At 45.2% G+C, this 17,734-nt stretch overlaps 1 long non-coding RNA gene and 1 pseudogene across 1 annotated transcript in view; one reads left to right on the top strand and one right to left on the bottom strand.

Annotated features, from left to right (window-relative positions):
• LOC134472755 (uncharacterized) overlaps nt 1-17,734 on the bottom strand; it is a 52,036-nt gene that overhangs the window by 21,223 nt on the left and 13,079 nt on the right. Inside the window, exon 2 of the long non-coding RNA XR_010042713.1 lies at nt 12,617-12,733. This is a non-coding gene — a long non-coding RNA (uncharacterized LOC134472755). The remainder of the gene's footprint in view (nt 1-12,616; nt 12,734-17,734) is intronic.
• LOC111754545 (U6 spliceosomal RNA) lies at nt 7,714-7,784 on the top strand (annotated as a pseudogene).

Here is a 17,734-nt window from a genome sequence, read left to right as displayed (position 1 = left end):
AAATACACCTCTCACTCACTTCAAGGAATCTAAACTCAAGCTTCTCTCTGTGGGCTTCAACTTCCAAAAAGAAATATTATCCAGACCTTAAAAGGCATCAGGAGTGGCACTGGTCTCCCCATCCCCACCATCTCTCTCACTGATGGCTTGATCAGAAAGCCCTGACAACTTTCCCATCAGAATGTTTTCCTGCAGGTGCTATGACTATCTGCCATGAGCATGCTTTGCAGCTCCTGGAAACGAATAACCTGGCAATTACATACCATACTACACACACACACACACACACACACACACACACACATGCACGCACACTGACACACTACAGCCTCCTATAGTTGCTCTCCTGCTCTGGTCTTATTCTACATGGACCTGAGTCTGGGAAAAGAAATATAAAGGGCTTCTTTTTTTTTTTTTTTTTTTTAACCAGGGACTAAACTCATGACCTCGCTCTTGCCAGGCAATGAAGGGCCTTTTAAACCACATATCTGAGTGCAATTTACCTTGCTGCCCAAACCCTTCCTTGACTTCATATCATCCCCAACCCAAGTCCCCATGTGCTCAATGCCTCACAAGTTCTCCCTCAGGGTCAATTCTATTTCATTCCCCACTCTGCACTCATCACCACTGTATTAATCTGCTTTCTATTGCTATAAAAAATACCTGAGACTGGGTCATTGTGCAGAAAATAGGTTTACTCAGCTCACAGTTTTGGAGATCCATGATGCCAGCATCTGCTCAGCTCAGTTGAAGGCATGCTGACTACATCTTAGAAATGGGAATGGCGTCAAGGTTAGAGTCAAGGTAAGAAAAGATTCCATGAGAAGCAAGGCAGAGCAAGTCAACACAACCAAGCTTTCTTTATAACCACAAATTCTTGCAAAAACCCACTAACTACCATAATCCCAGTATGAACATAATGTTCCTATGATGTGATTGCCCTTCAGTAGGTCCCTCCTACTAAAAAGTCACCATCTCTAAACATTATCACTCTTGAGACCAAGCTTTCTGCAACCACCTACACTATGACCCAGGACTGTCCTCCCACAGAGTAACAATTGGCCACAGAAGGTACTTAGATTTCAGTTTAAATCAATTAATAAAATGAAATCTTGCATTTTTCAGTTATGCCAGCTACACTTTATATATGGTTGCCATCTTGGAAACTACAAATGAAAAAGCTTCCCTACACACACAGTGCTGCTTCAAGGCTGGAGAACATCTCTTAAACTCTCCAAAGAACCATGGTCTTCCTCCTAAGTTCCATCCCCATCTGGGGACTCTGGGGAGATATCAATGAACGATTTCTCAAAATATCCCAGTAATAAATACATAAACATCACTCTTCTGAATTTATTGGATTAATTTTTGTTCCTGATCCATTTTATCTGCTTTGGGTGAAGACTCCTGATTACCCATAGCTTCCCTGATGGCTAAAACTAATATCTTAACGTGATCTCTCTAAAGGAAATATTCTTTCACCTACTTAGTGCTCCCAGAATCTGACCTTAGAGCTGTCGCCTTCAGCCTGAGTGTGTGGGTACCTCACACAGGGTGCTCCCTCTTTCTGAGGACCCTCATAAAGCCTCACATGATGCAGTATCTCCCCTCATACACTCTGCAGCTGGACTTTGGGCATTAACAACAAGGTCAACCACATCTTGCCTCCACCAAACATCCTGGACAGCCGTTGCTGAATCCAGTCCCAGGGCTAGGCTCAGCTTGGCACAGCACTTATGGGTACCCAGACCATGCAACCTAGGAGGAAGCCAAAGTTCAGAGACCACACAACTAGCATGTCTGAAGTCTCACGTGAATCAGCTCCTCATTAAGACATGAAAGGGTCTAACTAGAATGAAAAGGAAGAAGTAGTTATCCAAAAGCACAAACCAGCCAACAACCACCATACAGTGATGCCTAATCACCAATTAGTACAGAACATTCAGTGTCAATGCATGAGGAGCCACGAGGATCTGAGACTGGATTTCAAGTGAGGGCAAGAAGAAAGAAGAGGGGAGGATAAGATCAAGGAGTGGGGTCCAAATCTGAATCTCCCTGTGCTCCCCAGCTTTCCTAAAGCCCACACTGTTCTTCCCAAATATATGAGCTCTCTTTGCAGTCAAATTGCACTAAATATTTCAGCACCAAAACAGAATGATGGAGCACTTTCTCAAGGTTCTCCCAGGCAATACACCCTTGGTGGAAGAATTCTCAGCCCAAGAAAACAATGAGGATTCATATTGTAAGTGGGCTCATCAAGGGCAGTTGGCAAAGTTCCCTTAGGCTTCCCAGAAGTCTATAAGAATTACTGAACAGCATTGCGGAGAGTGCAGAGTAATCCCACAAACCAATGGGAAAAGGAAAATGAAGTTAATTGGCTCCATAAAAGTAAAGATTCAACCTCAGACTTTATGTAGAGCATTCACTAACCAGAGGGCTAGGTAGAAATCTGAGGGTGAACTACAGGTGACAGTTTTCTATAGTATCTGGCCTCCAGAGCATTTGGAGACCTTTCTGGTCACATTGAGAGGCAGCTTCTGTTTGCAGGACTTCAATGGCTCAGCTTTGTGGGCATTTGGTCTCTCTTCAGAGACCAGATCAAATGCACTATTGGTGGGAAGAGGAAGAAGGTATCCAGCTTGCTTTGCATGCTTCTAAGAGTAGAGCCAGGTGCTTCTGGTCCCCAGAGAGTAGTTATTGGGGAGCCAAAAGGCAGCATAGGGAGGTTCCATTACACAAGTGTTTTTGTACTTAGACACAAGTTGCTGGAAAAGAGGGACAAGCAGAGAGGAGATGTCACTGATGAAAGAGAAGAACAAGCAGACTACCTTCTGGTTCCTCTTTCCCAAATGTTTACCCTTACTTGGAGGCATCTTGGGTTTCCCCATGTGGCTGCTGCTTTTATAAATGGCCCATGGTCATGGGACCTCACCACCCACCACAGTCATTAGCACAGTGCCTGAGGTTGTCATTCTAGACTTCACCGGTCAGGGCACCTGAGCACAGTGTTCTGTATAGCTGGCCTGAGTGTATTTGAACCACACCAGTCTCCTACTCCACAGCTCTGGCAGCAGTGTCCCAGAATATCTTTGACTGTGTCATCAAGCATTTCTGTCCTAGACCCACAGCAGAAATACAGCATGGAGTTGAGCTCATGCATCCCCTGGTTCCTTCCTGGAGCATTTGGCTTTCATCTACCATAGGAAAGCTTTACATCAGTGCTGGAGGAAGTGGATGCAACTCACAGTTTAAAACAGGGTAGAAACACTGAGCAAGGGTGGCATCTGGCCTACAGTGGAGTTGTTTCAATTACTTAGACCCAGATTTTATGCAAGCAGGGTTAGCTCAAGGATACTGTCCTGTCCACTCTGTGCTAGCTAAAATGGCCAGTCGTAACAGTTCCATTCTATTCCACTGTCTCAGTGACAGGAAAGAACCACACTGAGAATGTACTGACCTGAAGAACCAGTGCACAGAGCCCACTTTCTAGCTGCAGGATCCAACACCCACTTGCAGTTGATTTCTTCTCAAATACCAATTCACATAGCATTAATTGGACTCTATAACACTAACATGATTAGCGTTTTCTTGTTTGTTTGTTTGTTTGTTTGTTTTTGGTACTTGGGGTTGAACACAAGGTCTTCACACTGAGCTATGTTCCCAGTCTTTCTTTATTTTGAGATAAGATCTCTTTCAGAGGCAAAATTGCCTACGCTGGACTCAAATTTTTGATCCTCCTGCCTCAGCCTCCCCAGAATGCTAGAGTTTCAAGTGTGTGCCACTACCCCCAATTCACCATTTGCCTTTGTATTCTTTCCAGGGTCCCCCCACTCCCACCCCGTGCGGCTGGGCAATGAGGTTTAATGAGCTACCAGATGTCGCAGCCTAGTGACTGCAGAAACTGCTGGCTACTAGCTGGACGACCTGCATGCCACACTGCTAGCTCTACAGCCCTGAAACTAGAATAAACCTACCAGAAGGATGTAACTATTAATAATTGTGCCATTTTAAGTGAAAATAAACAGAATACTTTCCGAATTCACTAAGAATTCCTTTGTATCTCCAGACTTTAGTGTTAGAACCAGAGTTACAATCTGAAGTCAATTTAAAGGAAATCCACATAGGAGATTTTTTTAAAACTTTAGTCTAAAATAAATTGACAAAATGAAAATTTTTCTAGAGGTAAAGAATATTTTTGTTGGTCCGAAGGGGAGGGGAAGGTAACAACATCATTTAAAAACAGGGTGAATGTGAGGAAGGTCGGGACGGGAAGCAGGCCACAGGAAGGAGGGAAGAGCTGGGGCAGGGATGTGCCCCCTAACATCATCCCAAGAGAACCCCAAGCTTCAAGGAGAGGGTAATGCAGGAAGGAAGAGAGCAGAGCTTCTGCCTCCCCTGGTTCACACTTCGACTGGATAACAGCAAACAAGCGAGTAATCCAGGAAAGCATCAGAGTGCAGAGGTGCCAGCAGGAATGGAGAGGAAATAACCCACAGGGAGGGCGCGACTTCAATTACAGGGGTAGGCAAGGGGTGTCAGCAGCCTGGGGCCTTTGTAACAGTCTGAACCTTTATCAGGTGTGTCCATGCACAGAGCCACTAGGGGACACAGAAGGTGGGGAGACCTCTCTCAGTAAAGGCCATGGATCTTGGGGTCACCCAACTCAGAAGAGAACATGCTCAATAGAACAATGACCTTCGGAACTGCAAAGTAAACTACAAGTTTGGAACTCACCTCCCTTGCTGTCCCCAGCCCACCCAGCTCCTAGAAATTCAAGAGACTTTAGGATTCCCCCAGCCCACAGTCTGCACTGTAGACACTGACTCTCATACCAAGGCAGTGCATCCATCACTCAACCAGGCAGTTTTTGTTCCAAAGATATTTGCTGCACATCAGAGATGTTAGGCAGCAAAGCTGAGAATCCAGAGAAAGAAGTCACATGGGAAAAGCAAGTCCAGGTCCTGTCCAGAAATTAGGGGTGCTACAGGGACACAGAAGAAAACAATCAGCAGATACAGAGAGAGCAGTATGCTCAACAAAGCCTAAATTGTTTCTATCTCAGCAATCCACAGAGGGTTTCAAAAAAGAAATGATATTGAACCTAGGGTCTTGAAGAAAGAATATGACTTTTTTACAGGTTAAGAAATGGAAAGGAATTCTAGGCAGGGAGGAAAAAAGATGCAAAATAACAGAGGGAAAAACAGGCTAGGATTCTAAGGAAGGCTGTCTAGTGAGGCTGGATTATGAGTAAGTGGATAGAAGGAACAGAGATACAGCTGAGCAGGGATATGAGGACAGGGTGAGGAGACTCTTGCTGGCCAAAATGAGGACCTGTCCTCCTGATGCTGGCTATGGTGTACAGGGCAGGATGCACTAAAGGCCACCATGGCCAGTCCAGGCTTTCATGAAATCTTCTCAGCATCAGTGTGGAGCTGGCGTTGTTGCAGGTGGGAGAAGCTATAGCAGGCATGTGAACAGGAAGCCACACAGCGTCCAGGAAAAAGATGGAAGGCTTGAAGAGAAACCAGCAGTGGGGCTGGAGCAGAAGGGTGAGGGATGCTGGCTGGAACATCTAGGGGCTCCCTGAGAAGGGGAAATTTGTTCGTTTTCTGTTGCTAAGTGACAATATCAACACATCAGCACAAATTACACAAATGTATAGCTTCACAGTCTCTGTGGGTCTGGAATCCCAGCATTGCTCAACGTGGTGCCATGTATGAAGCATCCATGGCAGCAGAAGTGCTACCTGATGGATTATCCAGGGAGGACCCACTTCCCCACTCTGGTGGTTACTGGCAGTATTTTGCCCCTTGCAGCTGTAAAACAGCACAGTGACTGTTCTGCAGGCTGTTGACCAGAGGCCACCCTTGGCTTCCAGAGCCCTCCCACGTTTCTTTCCAAGTAGGCTCCCCCACATGGCCACTTGCTTCCTCCCTGCCAGCAGGGAGAAAGAGACACCAGAAAGACTCGAACTACAACTTTCATCATCTTATCACTCATAGTCCACCTCCTTGCTGTATTCTGTGGGACAGAAGTAAGTCCTGGCCCCCACCTGCTCTCCACAGGAGGAACCAGGAATCACAATTCATCCATCAAGGAAGCCATGCTGTTTGTTGATGCACAGAAAGGTAGAGAGAGAGGAGGAAGTTGAGTGCTGATTTACACATGTGCACTGGCATCACTGAACAAAAATGAGGATCCACTTCTCAGTAGCAAAATCAAGGGCGGAGAGAGACATGGAGTCAATCCTCCTGAATGGAGGAAGGCAAGAAGGGACCGGACAAGGCCACAAGAAGGGAATGTGGCCACAGCTGCTCTCAGTAAGAAGACAGTGACCCCAGCCCTGTCCAACCACAAATAGAAAGTGTTTCCTGCCAGGAGTCAGGAGGTAGAGTAATCAATAATGCCACTGAGAAAGATCACACATGGCATGATTCCATTGATATGAAATGTCCAGAAAAGGCAGATCTACAGAAACAGAAAGTAGATTGGAGATTTCTGAGGGCTGGAAGGGGAGGGGAAGGAAAGTCTGAGTACTAAAGATCTTCCGAGTTGGGTGGAAACATCCAAAATTCAGATTGTGGTGATGGTTACACAGTTCTGTGAATTTTCTAAGTATCACTATCTATATTTAGTGGTGAGTTACTTGTAGTTACTTGTAGTTGAATTTTGATGATAAAAGCTATTTCTTACAGAATTTCTGTCTATAAGAAAGTTCAGGTGGACACATGGTAGCAACACAAATGCGTGGATAACTGACACTTGGTAAATGACAGCTAAGCCCACCTTCCACTGCAGGAGTCTCTGACCTGAAGAACAGTGCTGACAGCCTATTTCTAGGGGGAGATTCACTAGACAGTATCTCCTAGAGAGAAGCAGCACATCCCTTCCTCTTTTGCTCATTCAACAAGCAATAACCAAGAACTTGGAGATGCCAGAGTGTTTGTTATGGTTGATACACTGTGTCAACTGGCCTGCAGGCATCACAGGGAGAGGCAGTACACTTTGTAGCCTCACAACTGCAAAAGTGAAAGACTTTGCTTGGAGGAGAAAGCTTCAGAGCACCAAGTTCCAGAATGGTGACAGAGGTCCCAAGAGGTTCGAGAATGCTGGTGGCATAGAGAATTTGTTCCTCAGAATCGAGTTCAGAGTGCCCAGTGATCCAGGCACTCAACCCCCACAGCCAAGAGAAAGGAAAGCCTGGTTACTCCTCTAGTTGGCAGCAGACCTTGGCAGCATCCATGTGGTATTGGTTGTAAGCACATGCAGAATGCACGAGTTCTGAGGTTAAAAAGCTTCCACCCTGATTTCAGAAGGCCTGGAGGGCCATGCGATATGCCCCTGAGAGAGCAGTGTGTGAAGCTGTGAGTGTGAAGCCAAAGGTGCAGTGGAGATACCAAAAGTTTTAAAAAGCCAGACGCATGAATATGTAAGGAAAGCTGCAAGGATTGAGCAGAGTGGGCCTAAAATAGAAGCCCTGCCACCTATAACCACGAGAAGTGCTGTGAGGTGGAACCACAGAAGCCCTTTGGAGCTCACAATTTGCCACAGATTGCTTCAGAAGCTAGATGTGCAACTGTAGGACTTAACATTTGCCCTGCTGGACTTTGGACTTGTCCCCCTTTTTTACCTTTGGAATGGAAATGTTTATCTTGTGCCATTGCATGTTGGAAGCGTTTAACTTTGTTTTCATTTGTAGTGGGGCTTGAACACTTGCTTCAGCAGCACATATACTAAAATTGGGATGACAGAGAGAAGATTAGCATGGCCCCTGTGCAAGGATGTACTGAGGCTTGCCTTACATCGTGGAGGAGGCTTGGGACTTCTACTTTCCAGCAGTGCTAAACTATTAGGACTTTACCAACTCTTGGACTAAATGCCTTTTGCTTAAAGGATGTTCATGAGTTTTGGGGGGTCCAAAGACAAAATGTTGTTTCTAATGTAATATAATGTTGACAGACTTAATGCTGGTTCTTAAGGATTTTTCAACCTATGTTATAATGTTCAAGTTATGAAATGGTAAGAATTAGCATGTCTTAGTATCTGGAGCCTGGTTTAAAGAAATATGTCTGGTTGCCAAGTTGACAAGGGGTAGACTGTTATGATTGATACATTGTGTCAACTTGAGAAACTTAGAAGTTTTAACTGAGAGACTCAGCAGGGAGCCAGGGCTCTTACTTTGTAAATATTCTCAGCCTGTGCAAGAGGAGGGCAGGGGGATTTTGTGAGTGCTTCCACCACCATAGGGTATGCGGGTGGCCTGGGTACAATATAAGAAAGGAGAAGAGGCTTGTTTCTCCTCTTTTTTCTCTGGTTGCCTTGTTGCTCTGGCTGCTGCCTTGAAGTGTTACCCCTGTGCCATGCCACCATGCTTTGGAATCAGCTGATTATGGACCGAAACCTCCAAAAACTGTAAGATAAATAAACCTTTCCTTCCTTCATTTTTGGTGTCAAGTATTTTGTCCAAGCAATGAAAGAAAAGTAAAAGTAACCAAGACAATGTCCCTGGCCCAGATTAATGATGAGCCAGGGCAGAGGCACACACAGACAGAGTCCCCTACCAGGACACAGCTTCCTAGGTTGAAACCCATCCAGACATGTCAACAGGGCCTAGACCACCCTAACAAACAGGAGAGTTCATTTGACTCTTTGTTCTTGTTTTCTACACTGGGTAGTCATGAACTTCCTGTGTAGAAATCATGGTGGGCCCCTGGCCAAGCAAATGTTGAACCCAGCTTGTCCCTAATTCAATGCTCAGAACCTCATGTATGCCCTCCCTACCATCTTCTTGCTAAGGTTGACTGTGGAATCAGTGTCCTATCACCAAGCTAAAAGGATCCAGAAAAACCAGATAACCAGGTCCTTGAGGCCGTAAACCTATCCTGTTTCCCAACACCAAAGGAAAATGCTGTAGCCAGAAAAAACCAGGCAGAGAACTGTGGCTTGATGGTATCACAGTAACATCTGAAACTCCTCCTATGGTGCTTGCTGTGCACCAGCGCACCTCACATGCTGTGTGTGCATCTGCAAAACAATTCATTTCATCTCTTCTCATTCAACAGAAAAGTCATGATCCAATTTCACAGATGAGAAAACTGAGGCTCAGAATCAGACCTCCTAACCCATCAATCAGTTGCCTCCACACTTCTGTTGTTCCCTGCTTCCATGTCTCCTGCTTGCATGTCTCTCCTGCCCCTTATTCTATGTCTCCACATGTATGCAAAGACTTCCTGCAGTCCCTGCAGAGCATCCCCCTATCATCAGTCCTGCCTGGGGCCAGTGCCAGCAGCACAGAAAACATTTAAATTAAGCTTTCTAACAGTAAATGTTTTTGAAGTGCTCACCTCACCTGTTTCCATGATTAGATAAAAGTCAAAACAAGTTGCAAAGAAAAGTAAAGGTCATTTTACAGCCACACAACCCAGCTAAGTATTTTAAGTACAGCCTGGAATTATGAATCCCAGCTGTGGATGATAGGGAGGTGGATAGAATTACACACTTAGGCCTGGCAGGAGCCTGGCCCAGTGAGCCCAAGCCCTAATGAGAGGGAAGAAAACTACAACCCCAAGAAGGGGCGTGACCTGCCCAAAGTGAGGCGGAGGCCACAGTGAGGCTGCACGGCTCTGGGCCCAGCTTCAGCAGGTTGCTCTATGTCTGATTAACTCATAGCTGAACGTGGAGCTGCTTCGCAGACACCTGACAAAAGTTATTTCCAGCAAAGGGTTCTATTTAGTCCTTACACATGACCTGGGTATTTTCTCTCCTGGAATTTGATATCTTGGGAAACCTGCCAAGCACTATTCACTAGGGAGGGTGAGTATGTAAAAGGGGAAAGGGAAAATCAGAGCAGGAAGGTGCTGGCAAGCCGGATAAATTTCTCACCCTGCACAGGGGCTGGGGCCCCAGGATGCAGAGCACAGCCCCCAGCTGCAAGCTTCAGGGCTTGCACAGCCCAGGCCCAGCAGATGGGGAGAGGGGGAGAGTCCCTGACCAGCTCCACGGAGGCAACTTTTCTCCCCACACATGCCTCTGAGCAGGGGACCACACCCATCCAACTGCCTGTTTTTCATGTTATCATTGCTTTAGAAATAAATTTCCCAAACTCATCAATCAGTAAACCTATGTCCAAAGTAACAGCAATTATCATTGTCAAGGCTCTTTAATTTTTTGCCAAAGGATGGCTTAATCTATTACACTAATAGATCAGGATGGAGCCCACTTATCATTTCTGAAAACTACACGACACATATAAAATAACAGTCAGATGTGAGAGGAGGCCTTTTCTCTGATTTACAGCTTGCCTTTCTCCTTTCTCTCATTTATTCTTCCTTTCATTCATCCCACAAACACTGTGTGTGCACCTCTTGGGTGCTGGGTACCAGGGAGAAAGTCACTGCAACAACCCTCCCAGAGCTCCCGCAGCCCTTCCATGAACAAATTATAACATGGAACTTGCTGGAAATGTAGTTCCTGGGCTCATTCTTAAGGTTGGGACTCACATCCCACTGCATCTTTGTGTTGCCTGGTGATGCACAGATCATCCTATGAGAAACACCAGGAAAGCTGCAAGCATGCTGTCCAGAAGGACAGAGGCATGCCAGGACAGAGAGAAGGGTGTCTCTAGAGAACAGGGAGGGTAGGGTCCAGAGAAAGTGGCATCTGAGCCACCTAAAGGATGGAGAAATTGGCTGCTTGGGGATGACAATTAGGGACATGCAGGACAGACATTCAGGAAATGTGGACAGAGGAAACAGTGCAAGGATTCAGAGTAAGGAGGCAAGAAGAAACCCTCAGCCTGAGCTTGCAGGCACCAAATGCCAATTCCGGGCTCCCTAAAGCCCCAAGAGGTTGACACATTTGTCTCCGTTGGTGTCTACTGGTCAGGACAGGATGAGCAGAGAGAGGAGAGCAGAGAGACTATTTAAAAGGGCCTCTCACCATGCTGCTAGCCCCGTTCCTGCATTCCCCTCTCAGGCTTTCTGTCTGCTGCTGTCTTGAGCAAATATTCACATTAGAAAATAGAACCATCATAAAGTCATTTCTACCACTGAGTGTATTTAGCACAGTCCAGCCCCAAACTTAATGCCCAAGGAGACCATTAATTGAACCTCTGCACAGAGCCCAGCAGGGCACAAGCCAGAGAGAGGCCGAGCATAGACCTCCTGAGGTCCCTAACTTCCCCCGCACCAGTTAATTTATTCCACGTACAGTCTTCTCCCAGTCTGCAGGGAATCCAGCTTCATGGAGGTCCTCTTAGCAGAGGATTTATCAAACCAGAGTATATGCATGGTATGAACATCAGATCCATTATCTAAGCTGTTGGTTTTAGTCGAAATGTCAAGAAATGATTTAGGATAAAATCTGTCACAAAAGCATTTATTAAAAAATCTTTTGCTGCTCTTCATCTACAAACATTTACTACCCTGCATACAAATGTCAGCAGTGCAGCCTAATATACTTCTTCATTTATTTACTGTTCATTCCTTCTGGATGGAAGCCAAAAATGATATCCCCATGGGCTGCAGCACAGTGCAAACTAGAGAACATGCCTCACAGCCTGATGTCATCGAAGCCATCACAAGACTCGGGTGCCATTTGATCACAGTCCCCTACGTGAAGGTCAGGCCCTCTGAGGAGCAGAGTCCTCTCCAGGAAAGTTTTGCAGCCACATAGAAGTGTGACAATGTATTTACTAGGAATTTCCAGAGTAAACTAGTAAACAAGAATATGACCATCAAATAGACCCAAATATGTCCAATGTGCTTTTGTCCAAATATAAAACGTATAAAAATAAAATTAATCTGAAATTTCTTTGCCTCTGTTTACAGACCCTTCCTGTTGACCAAATCTTCTAAATTAAGCCCACTCCCCCTAGAATCACTGAGTTCTGCCATGGGAAAGGACTTCTTTTTATATTGGTGTGACTTGTTCCCTTCGTGATGAGAAAATGGTAAGGCCTCCTGAGAAACTGAGCAGTCTGTCGAGGTCACACAGCTGCTGGTGACAGGAACAGCCCTAGAACCTTGGATTCATGGATTTAGATTAGATGGATGTCATTTGGCCCAGCCAGAGGAAAGCAAGAAGGGATTCCAACAGCACAGAAAGCAGCCAAAATAAGCAAACAAATACAGGCCACGGGAACTCAGGGGATGCTTGGGTTTCAGAGCCTCAACTGCAAGCATCGAAAACCATATTTCACCCCCAAGTAACCCTCATCTGCTTTCTATCTTCCAAATCTACACCCATCACGTCATTCTTACAACGGGTTATCGATGCCTTCATTACGGAACCTATGTACTCTAAATTGGCAAGGCAAACATGCAGCTGTTAAACACAATCTGAGAAAGAAAAGATCACTAGCAATATGCTCCAGGCTGAAGGAAGGCAAGGCAGGCTGTCCACATTGCCTTGCCCCTGGGGACCTTGGTTTTAGTGTGAATGTAACCCCAGGGCCAGCTTTGGAAATCCAATGAGAAGTGTACACTTCGCCCTTCCTGCATTTTGGGAGTACCTCCTATTCTTAACTTCAGCAAACTGTGCCAGCACGCAAGTGCCATTCCCACCCATCCCCACCCCGTGTCTTGGCATCAGGGTGGTGCTGACACCAGAGCCTCACCCACATCCATTCTGATCACCCCTTCAGAAAGGGAAGAGCAGGGAGAATGGAGGAGTTGCAGAGCCAGCAGGAACCAACTTCCGTGCCATCTTTTGGGATGAGCTGGGGTAGGAGGACCTGAGAGACAGAGAGAAGCTTATGTTAGAGAGGAAGGCAAGCCCAGCATGCATGTGCACATTGATGGATAAAGACCAGGAACCCATCTTCTATTCACCTGCCTCTGTGAGTCTACCTTCATTCCTATTTTTCCCGGTTTCTTATTTTCCTCTCTTCTTCTCCCCCTGCTTCACATAATGAAGACCATGTTGATGTAAATGGTGAAAAGAATATCACTGGTGTCTCTGCTACTCATAATAGGAAATCTCACCCTTCTGGGCTGCTCTGGGTCTACCTGTGCTACCCCAGCATCACTCCTTGTGCGTTTGTGGTCTTCAGCTGCTCCTAGGCCAGTCTCCTTGGAACTGAGGCTTCCTGGCACCCTCTGCTGCTGCCCCCACTCACAGGAGTTCTTCCTGGCATGAAGTACATCTGTATCACTTAAAGAAGCAAGCTCAATTATTTAACTCTACCTAGATTTAGTTCAAATATAGGAGTTACAGTGTACATCTGAGACTTCTGGGAAATTGATTTTTCTGCTTAAGATCATTTCATAGGGTTTAGCATGAAAACCAAATCGGGCGCAAACTGATCTCTTAGCAGATACTGAGCTTGTTTCCTTTTTCTAAAAACCAGCTGAGATGAGAGCTGCATTCCTGCCCCTGCACTTGCAGTATGTGGCTAGTGATTTTTCCAGGCAGAAAATGCCCACCAAAGATCACCCTTAGGATAGCTACTCTACCTTCTGTCACCATTCGACCAGACAAGTCCGAAGATGACCACAGGGTTGGGACAGGAGTTAGCACACAGCTAACCTCAGAACACATCCTAAAGCCAGGAAATTGGAGGGGGGTCTGGGGTTCTTATTTCTCAGCTATTTTCAAGTGGTTTCTTTCATTTCCTCCTAAGAGTAGAGTAAAGCACTGATTGACCAAGAATTTTCTTTTTCTTTTTCACGGTAGTACTAGGGATTGAGCCCAGTCTCTTCACACTGAGTTATATCCTCAGCCGCTTCTTGCATTTTGAAACATGGTCTTACTAAATCATTAAGTTGCCAGGCTGGGTTTGAACTCACCTCCTGCCTCAGTCCCTCATAAAACTAGGATTATAAGCACGTGCCACTACACCCAACTGTGACCCAGAATTTTTCACAGTCACCTCTGACCAGAAAACAATATTGATGATTCTATCATGGAGCTTATTTTGATGTTTACAGTTAAGTCAGTGGGTCCCAGTTTCGGAAATGATTCTCTGGGCTTAACATAAACTATTTGTCTTCAAATTCCTCGAAGAAGAACAAAATTGCATGATTACCAGAAGAAAATATCCTGAAAGAACTTCCCAAAAGATGACAGCTTTAAAAATGGAGATGATGAGATATTAGATTAATAATAGCTGTTTGTTCACAAAGAAAAGCAAGAACAAATGGTACCCACAAATCATGAACAGGGTCCCCATTGATTTTACTGAAAAACCATTCCTGAGTAATTTCCTTTGGAGAAAACAGTCTACGTGTTACGATATGGCCTCAAGAGTTCTAGTTATTCCAATAAAAGAGGAACATGAAATTGGAGGAGCAAGGTTCCTGGAAATGGGTTTTAAAATGAGAATTCAGTCAGAATGAGCCCTACTGTTAGCAGTGAGTCACCCAGTGCTGGTCTGGACCTGAGGAGACCCATTGTGTAATGACGAGTGTGTTACCCTGTTCCCTGGGGGAGCATCAAAGACTTGGACACAACACAGAAGGCTCCAAACAAATGGTGGTGACTATTATTTACTGTTATAAATGAGGCACAGTGAGCTGCATATTAAAATAAAACATAAAGATCTCTCTGCTAAGTCAGATGAAATCTAGCAACCTATTAAAGGTGACCAGTGCAAAGATCTTGATCTCCTGGGTAAAAACACAGACAAGACAAGTACAGAGAGATGTTGAGGTCCCTGAAATATCTGCCATTCATTGAAGTGCTGAAGATGCACTCTGAGCCATCCACAAAAACAAGGGCATCCAAGAGAACTTTCCACGATAAGCAAGATACTCGTGTTTGTGCCAAGGGGGTGGTTACTGGCACTTGAACTGTGCTGAATGCCATTGAGAAAACAAGAGTTTTGAATTTCATTTAATTAATGGGTTTAATGGATTATTAATCAATTAATTGATCCTATTTAAATAGCTATACATGGAAAATGGATGCTATGTTAGACATCGCAGCTCTAGGACGAGCTGGGACTGTGGCACAGAAATCTAGGTGATCAGATGACGCATCATGGATCCAGGCTGCTCCTCTCCTCCCCTCGCCTGCCCTCCCACCAGCACACAGACTTCCTTCCAACCTGGGCTCCTGGACACAGCTGTGAAAAGGGGTGCTGAATTCCCAGGCCCTCCAACCAAGCAGACAGAAATAACCAAACTTAGTGCACCGCTAGACCGAATGCCTCCCACCCAGACTGACTGCCCCGCTCCCACCTTCTCTGGCTCTGACTTATCTTCTGTCCCCCTAGTCTTCTGTCCCTCACCCACCTCAGACAGCTCCTCTGGCCTCTGTTTCTAAGCCGAGTGCTGCTCCCGTGTCTGCCCTGCTATCAGAGAGGGGACAGGGAAGTGGAGACAGGGTTGCTAACACAGTGTGTCTCAGGGCGATGCACTACATGTACAGGAGGAATATCCCATTAAGTCACTGGAGGTAGATAAATGAAAATCCGAAAGAGTAAACTCAGGTAGCAAAAAGGTGCGAGGAGTATAGGGCTATACTAAGGACACAGTGACAGGAAGGCACCTGAAGCTGTTCCCTGTGAGGTAAGCAAGGCAAATCCTGATAAAATCTGAAATATTTGTATGATTTGCCAATGATTATATGGGAATGAATTATTCTGGGAACCCCAAAGCAGTGGCAAAGGTCTGAGTTTTACTCAAAGGAAAAGTAGGGACAAGTCCAAGTAGAGAAGCCACCTGCAAAAGTAACTGCTGACATCTGGGGAGTAAGTCTAACAGTCTACTCACCCTGCTCCCTGCCTATTGTAGGCTAAACTATGCCTCCCGAAAAGATGTGTTCCAGTCCCAGCTCATGACTATGAGCATATTAGGAGATAGGGCCTTTGCAGAGGCAATGAGATTAAGAATCAATCACACTGGATTAGAGTAGAACCTAGTCCAATGAGTGATGTCTTTATAAGAGGGACATAGAGAATGACATCTAAAGATGGCAGCAGAGACTCCGGCCATGCAGCTGCAAGCCAAGGATTGCAACCATAAGACCATAGCAACACCAGAAACTAAGACAGGCATGAAAATGACAGCATGGGGTCCAGCTGTGGCCTTAATGTCAGACTTCTATGCTCTAGAATTGTGCAGCAGTTAACTTCTCTTGCTTCAGGACATCTTACTTTGTGCCAATTTGTCATGGCAGTGACACGAGGCCAGTACTGCCCCAAATGGGCTGACTGCCCTCTTCCTGTTTACTTTCCCAAAATCAGACACTGGCCTGGCATAGACTAAGTGCTTAATAAATTTTGTGTATGGATAAGTATAGGTGTGTCAGAGGGAGATGTATGCAATTTTGAAGAAAACTCTTTGGTGATAAGAGGGGCTTCTGAAGATTTTGCGGCATGATTACCTCCTTTCTAAGCGTAGACCAAGTCATCAAAAAGGATCCTTCTCTGATTTTTGTTACCATACTTCTATTCCCCTCCACTCTCCCTTTCCTGAGTGTTACCACCCCTCCATCTGATCGCAGGCCATCCTAGCACCAGAGTGGCAGTTTGATCCAAATTTATTTCTGTGTCTTAATTTATAGTCAGAATTCATTTAATGCTTAAATTTTTTAGAGTTTCCTCAACAGCTGAAAGCTATGATTTAAACTTCAAATTGAATCATTCTAACAGATAATCAAGTTTTACAGTGTAGGATAGAAGAATTCTAAAGATGGAATCCAATAAGACCTTCACCTTTTGGAGTAGAAGGAGGGAAATTGAATATAGTGATAGAGGGGAATCACAGTCCTGTAACATCACAGAGCACAGGGAACTTTGTAATTGTGATCAAGGTTACTAATCAGTTGACATCAACATAGAGAGACCCTCTGGGAGTGCAGATTTCATCTGTGTGTTTTCTCAGACTAGAAGTAGAACACAAAGTCAGAGAGATTGCCAGTGTGACCAGGATTGAGGGGCCCTTACTCTCATGAAGATGAAGGGACCCCAGCTGACAATAGTCCCTACCTGTGAGCCAGAAAGGAAAGAGATCTGTTTTAGAACTTTAAGAAATTCTGTTCCACATATGGTATGTACGGATTCAGAGGAAGATTTCTACCCAGGCCGCTAGGTAAGAACCCAACCGGGCCAAAGTCAAGGTATTAGGTGTGGGAAGCCTTTGGCAGCAGACACAGCCAAACCCACTGAACTTCCACACTCCTGAAATGCAAGATTGTAAATGGGTTTTGTTGTAAGCCACGAAATTTGGAGCAATTTGTGATACACTGATATATAATCAATAGAAGCCTAATATTTTGGAAGACGTCCCAGATCCATTTTAGAAAGACAATATTCTCTCCTTCCAGCAGGAGTGGCAACAGAGCCAAGGCAGCTCGTTAAGGGACGCTAGAAGGACCTACATTGCCTGAAAAACAGAACACACAAACTCCAGCCCCAGGCCAAATCCAGCTTCATCTGTTTTTGTATAACCCACAGCCTAAAAATGTGTATTGCACTTGTAAGTGCACTGGAAAAAAACAGAAGAATATTTTGCAACATATGAAAATGTATGAAATTCAAATTTTAGCACCCATAAATAAAATTTTGTGGAAATGCTCACTTACCAGATGTTGATGAGTAACTTTCTCTCTTCAACAGCCGAACTAAGCAAGGGCAGGAGACAGCGCAGCCTGCCAAGTATAAGAGACCGCCTGGCCCTTTACAGAAAGGGCTGCCTGCTTCTGAATCAGTAAGGAACTCTTCCAAGTACTACAGGGGACACCACATAGCAGCCACTCACAAATGCAAGACAGAGGCACTGTCTGAGTGAAC

Source organism: Cavia porcellus, unplaced genomic scaffold (genome assembly GCF_034190915.1).
Source record: "Cavia porcellus strain 051 isolate PalLab524CR breed Dunkin Hartley unplaced genomic scaffold, mCavPor4.1 scaffold_2, whole genome shotgun sequence".
Classification (NCBI taxonomy): domain Eukaryota; kingdom Metazoa; phylum Chordata; class Mammalia; order Rodentia; family Caviidae; genus Cavia; species Cavia porcellus.
The sequence above is the reverse complement of the archived record's forward strand: the minus strand, read 5'-3'. Positions and strand labels throughout refer to the sequence as shown.